This window comes from Megalobrama amblycephala, linkage group LG2 (genome assembly GCF_018812025.1).
Source record: "Megalobrama amblycephala isolate DHTTF-2021 linkage group LG2, ASM1881202v1, whole genome shotgun sequence".
Taxonomy (NCBI): Eukaryota; Metazoa; Chordata; class Actinopteri; order Cypriniformes; family Xenocyprididae; genus Megalobrama; species Megalobrama amblycephala.
The window spans coordinates 1,961,492-1,967,986 of NC_063045.1; the positions used below are offsets into that span (position 1 = coordinate 1,961,492).

General features: G+C 36.0%; 1 long non-coding RNA gene across 2 annotated transcripts; it reads right to left on the reverse strand.

Annotated features, from left to right (window-relative positions):
* Positions 1–2,699: 2,699 nt before the first annotated feature.
* On the reverse strand, positions 2,700–3,529 carry LOC125263153. Of its 2 annotated transcripts, XR_007183704.1 has the most exons (3): positions 3,405–3,423; positions 3,197–3,334; positions 2,700–3,110 (listed from the first exon to the last, which is right to left on the reverse strand). It is a non-coding gene; the product is annotated as an uncharacterized LOC125263153 (long non-coding RNA). The 2 variants fall into 2 exon arrangements; XR_007183703.1 differs by having other exon boundaries at positions 3,197–3,529.
* Positions 3,530–6,495: the final 2,966 nt, after the last annotated feature.

Sequence of the window (6,495 nt, forward strand, 5' to 3'; positions counted from 1 at the left end):
TCTCGCGCAAATCTGTCCGCTCGCGCGCGGATTTCCTATGCTCTCGCGCAAAACTGGACGCGTGCTCTTAAATATACAGTGCTCTCTTATGAACTGCCTCTCCTCTCGCTCAGATGCGTGTGCACACTCAAACTGTTTCCTGCGTGCTCAAACTGCACATGTGCGCTCACGAATCTTTCCGTGCTCTTCCAGAAATTAATTTGCTTTTGGATTAAACGCTGTCAAAAGTTATCAACCAATCAGAAGAGACGACTGATCCATGAAAATGATACGTGGAATCTTATTGGCTGAGATTGAATTGCGCCTGGAATTCTTTCTACAAAAATGGATATTTCATTTCTTTACAATTTAATAATATTTAATAATATTAATCAAAATGCAGGACATATCTTAGAAATGGCTTGGAATGGGGCGCTTGGATGTTTTCTATATTAATAAGCTATCACATTACAGGTCAAACCCCACTGAACGATTTATCAAAAACCATCATATTAGCCAATATCATGGACCAAAACATTAAATTAAACATTAATTAAAAACAAAAGATTAAACAACTAATAATGTTATAAATCAGTCTATTTAGAAATGTGTAAAATGTTATAAAGCCTATTTAAAAATATGTATTAATTTAAATGAATTCATTACAATATCGTTTGAAATTAATGAAGATATGATTCGTCCAGTGTTTTTAAATGAATTTCTTGAATTAATAATTCTGATCATCAAATACATTTTAACAGTCACTGGTCACCACCTACTGGCAGAACAGTGTAATAACATTAGTTTCAAAGGTCATTTATTGCTAAAATCAGTGTATATTCGGACTATAAATTGTTATTGCAATACTTGCATTATTATTTAATGTTTGCAACACAGAAGTAGCAATAGTGTGTTGTTGAAAACGCTTTGTGAAGCTGTTTAAAACATATAGTTTATGACCACTGCTTTCAGCGGCAATGCAAAACCAGGTTTAAATATTCCAATATGTTCGTAATTTCAAAGGTTTAATAGACATAACCGAATCATTGTCATTTAGGAATAAGATCGTTTTATTTTGATTAATCATGCATACATACGAGCTTAAGTATTTTTGTATGTCATGTTTTATACCCGACCTCAAAAGAAATTGACTATGGTGGTATATGTGATCTCCACATTTTAAGTATTAAGGGAATGATGATCTGACCTGATCTTGTTCGGTCTTAAATCAGAAGATATTTGTTGGTAATACTTTACAATAAGGTTTCATTAACATTATTTAACTGCATTAGTTAACATTAACTAATAATGAACTGCACTTCTACAGCATTTATTAATATTTGTTCATGTTAATTTCAACATTTACTAATACATTATTAAAATCAAAAGTTGTATTTGTTAACATTAGTAAATGCACTGTGAAGTAAACAACCAACAAACAGCTGTATTTTTAACCTTAACAAAGATTAATAATTACAGTAATGTATTGCACATTGTTAGTTTATGTTAGATAATACATTTAACTAATGTTAACAAATAAAAACCTTATTGTAAAATGTTACCTATTTTTTATATAAATTTCAACACAAAACGTATGACCACAATAACTTTAAGAAACATTTTTTGTTTGTTTGTTTAGATAAATTGGGGTTTGACCTGTAATGTGATGCAGTTACTAGGTTACATTTGATAAATATTATGAAATATCCATTTTTGTCGAAAGAATTCCAGGCGCAGTTCACTCTCAGCCAATAAGATTCCACGTATCATTTACATGGATCAGTCGTCTCTTCTGATTGGTTGATAACTTTTGACAGCGTTTAATCCAAAAGCAAATTAATTTCTGCAAGAGCACGGAGAGATTCGTGAGCGCACGTGTGCAGTTTCAGCGCGCAGGTCACGTTTGAGCACGCAGGAAACAGTTTGAGTGTGCACACGCAATATCTGAGCTAGAGGAGAGGCAGTTCATGAGAGAGCCCTGTATATTTGAGAGCGCGCGTCCAGTTTTGCGCGAGAGCATAGGAAATCCGCGCGCGAGCGGACAGATTTGCGCGAGAGCAAAGGAAATCCGCGCGCGAGCGGACAGATTTGCGCTCGCGCATTACATTGATATGCTCTCGCGTCACAATAATGTGCTCTCGACATTAGACAGTAAAATAACGCCATAGGTTTAGACGACTGCTGTTGTTCGGTCACATGAGGGCGATGAGGGTCACGTGACGAGCCAACGGTACATACAGCGAAAATAAATGTGATTTGCTGTCGAATTTGAACCACTGAATTTCTGGAAGTGAATTTATGAAGTGTAATAAAATGGACTGAAAATGTTTGGTTGTATTTTTAAACAGAATGAATATTTTGGCAGAGAAATCTCAAAGGTGAATATGAATCTTTGAATTTTTAATAATGAAAATGTGTGTGAAATGTTTTGAATTGAAATATACACAGCTTATGTATACGACCATGTTGAATTTTAGGGTTAATGCACATTTGTTCAGTTAGCTAGTGCAATTCAACAGGCTTTTTATTTCAGAAACATTTGGCATTAATAAACTTCCATACAATAGTGAATTTCACCTGGAGTTCCTTTATAATTTAATAATATCAATAAATGTATCTTAGAATTGCAATGTAGTGATCATGAAATGATATCAGAGTTATGGCAAGAATAGAAGTCTGAACTTAATCTCACTGATTCTTGAGAGAAGAGACCAAACATGTTTGAGATGTTAGTTTTTATTATTGAATAACACATTATTATAAACTGATATATTTGTAGACAAAGGTCTCAGCTAATGAACATGTAAGGGAACAGGTTTTTCTGAAAATGTTTTCTTCTAAAAATGTACATTTATTCACTTCAGAACTTAATTTGTCAGACACATTAAAAAGATCCTATTTTAATTTGATCATCAACAACAGTGTAAAATACACATGACAAATATACAGCAGTAGTAGTAAAGTGAGATCTGTGTCTCTGAGAGAAATATAAACAATAAAGCCTTACAAATAAGAGTTTTACAAATCTGACCCTGAAAGAGAAGCTCAAATAATCATCAGTATTTATTATGACAAAAACACACTTGAAGAACCTTTAAAGTTCAGCGTTCTGCTTCAGATTTAAGCACTTCCTGAAAAAGATGAACATGTAAAGCCATAAATGAATCAATCTCACCAATATTAATATATGCTGAATCAGTCATCATCAATCATGTACCTGATGTGTGAATATGTGCTTGATCTCCTTCAGCTCTTCTGGATCTGATGTCATAAACCACAAGAATGACAGTAGCCACGCCCACCAGAGCAGAGAGGACCAATCGGATCACAGCTTCAGTAGGACCACAACAGTGGACTGAGGAACAAAAACATCAAAGTGAGATCAGCTCAGTCAATAAACGCTAATATCATCAGCGCTGCCGTACCTGAACATGTGTGACAGAGTTGAGTGATGTTCAGATGTTGAGTCTGGTGGCTGATGGGATTGTTCAGCACACAGCTGTAGGTGTTTTTATCCTGATATTCCACCTCCAGAGGTAGAGAGAGACTGATGCTGAGATCAGACGCACTGATGCTGGACAATGAACTGTTTCCTTTGTACCAGGAGAGAGTCACATGACTCACATTCACCACTGAACATGATGATGATGATGAAGAACATTGAGAAGAGTTTCTGCTGATGACAGGAACAGGCAGACGAGCTGAAAACATGAGAGAATAAAGAGAAATGAGGATGAATGAAGAGATTCAAGAAACATCCAGAGGAACCAAGATGATCAAAAGTAGAGCATTTAAAACTATTGAATAGAAAGTTAAATATAAACCTGCTGTTCATGTGAAAGTGAGAGAATTAGTCATTTGAACTCATTAGTCATGATAAGATACTTCTTTAGATCTATCTGTAATAAATAAAACATGTGAAACTGATATTTAACTCACCATAGACAATGAGATGAATATAAGAAGGCCAATTGAAAGTGTGGGTATCTAGGTCATATTCTCCAGTGTGTTTCACTGTGGTGTTTGTGATGGTCAGAGATCCAGTTTGATTGTCCAGCTTCAGTCTGTCTCTGAATCTCCCACCAACACGATCATCATATACAGTGATTCTGTCTGCCCGTTTATTGATTTCAGCTATTAAAATGTTTTTATGTCCAAACCTCCAATGAATCGGATAATCATCCTTTATTTTATTAAGACCAGAGTCGAGAGTGACTGAATCTCCCTCCGTCACTGACACTGAAACAGGGTTTATCACAGATAAACAGATTATAATTTAGTACAAACTCGATTCCAATAAAGTTGGGACACTGTACAAATTGTGAATAAAAACAGAATGCTATGATGCAGAAGTTTCAAATTTCAATATTTTATTCAGAATACAACATAGATGACATATCAAATGTTTAAATTGAAAAAATGTATCATTTTAAGGGAAAAATAAGTAGATTTTAAATTTCATGGCATCAACACATCTCAAAAAAGTTGGGACAAGGCCATGTTTACCACTGTGTGGCATCCCCTCTTCTTTCTATAACAGTCTGCAAACGTCTGGGGACTGAGGAGACAAGTTGCTCAAGTTTAGGAATAGGAATGTTGTCCCATTCTTGTCTAATACAGGCTTCTAGTTGCTCAACTGTCTTAGGTCTTCTTTGTCGCATCTTCCTCTTTATGATGCGCCAAATGTTTTCTATGGGTGAAAGATCTGGACTGCAGGCTGGCCATTTCAGTACCCGGATCCTTCTTCTACACAGCCGTGATGTTGTAATTGATGCAGTATGTGGTCTGGCATTGTCATGTTGGAAAATGCAAGGTCTTCCCTGAAAGAGACGACGTCTGGATGGGAGCATATGTTGTTCTAGAACTTGGATATACCTTTCAGCATTGATGGTGCCTTTCCAGATGTGTAAGCTGCCCATGCCACACGCACTCATGCAACCCCATACCATCAGAGATGCAGGCTTCTGAACTGAGCGCTGATAACAACTTGGGTTGTCCTTGTCCTCTTTAGTCCGGATGACATGGCGTCCCAGTTTTCCAAAAAGAACTTCAAATTTTGATTCGTCTGACCACAGAACAGTTTTCCACTTTGCCACAGTCCATTTTAAATGAGCCTTGGCCCAGAGAAAACGCCTGTCCTTCTGGATCATGTTTAGATATGGCTTCTTTTTTGACCTATAGAGTTTTAGCCGGCAACGGCGAATGGCACGGTGGATTGTGTTCACCGACAATGTTTTCTGGAAGTATTCCTGAGCCCATGTTGTGATTTCCATTACAGTAGCATTCCTGTATGTGATGCAGTGCCGTCTAAGGGCCCGAAGATCACGGGCATCCAGTATGGTTTTCCGGCCTTGACCCTTACGCACAGAGATTGTTCCAGATTCTCTGAATCTTTGGATGATATTATGCACTGTAGATGATGATAACTTCAAACTCTTTGCAATTTTTCTCTGAGAAACTCCTTTCTGATATTGCTCCACTATTTTTCGCCGCAGCATTGGAGAATTGGTTATCCTCTGCCCATCTTGACTTCTGAGAGACACTGCCACTCTGAGAGGCTCTTTTTATACCCAATCATGTTGCCAATTGACCTAATAAGTTGCAAATTGGTCCTCCAGCTGTTCCTTATATGTAGATTTAACTTTTCCGGCCTCTTATTGCTACCTGTCCCAACTTTTTTGGAATGTGTAGCTCTCATGAAATCCAAAATGAGCCAATATTTGGCATGACATTTCAAAATGTCTCACTTTCAACATTTGATATGTTATCTATATTCTATTGTGAATAAAATAAAAGTTTCTGAGATTTGTAAATTATTTAATTCCTTTTTTATTCACAATTTGTACAGTGTCCCAACTTTTTTGGAATCGGGTTTGTAAATTAAATATTTAAAATTTAAATTTGAAATAAACAATATCATAAAAGAGCAAAAAGAAATAAAATGACGTATGAATTAATTTCAATTTTGTCATTAAAAACAGGTGAAAACATTTTTGAACTCACCAATGACAGCAAGATAGAAAGCAACAGTCTTATAGTTGATCTCTAACTGATATTCTCCAGCATGTTTCATTGTGGTGTTTGTGATGGTCAGAGATTCAGTTTGATTGTCCAGCTTCAGTCTGTCTTTGAATCTCCCACCAAGAACATCATCACGTACAGTGATTCTGTCGACCCGTTTATCGATTTCAGCTATTAAAGCATTTCCAAACCTCCACCGAATCAGAACAACATCCTTTATTTCAGTAAGATCAGAGTTTATAGTGACTGAATCTCCCTCCTTCACTGACACTGAATCAAACACACACATGGAGAACAAACAGAAACAGGTTCAACACAGATTAAGACACTCATTTACAAAAGTAAATAGTTTGAAATTTATTAAATGAATATCATCATTAAACAACAGAAGCAAAATTGAGTTTGGATTAATAATTGAATCTTTGTGATGATCAAAATATAAAACAAGTGAAACTGATATTTAACTCACCAGTGACAACGAGAAAGATAAGAGCT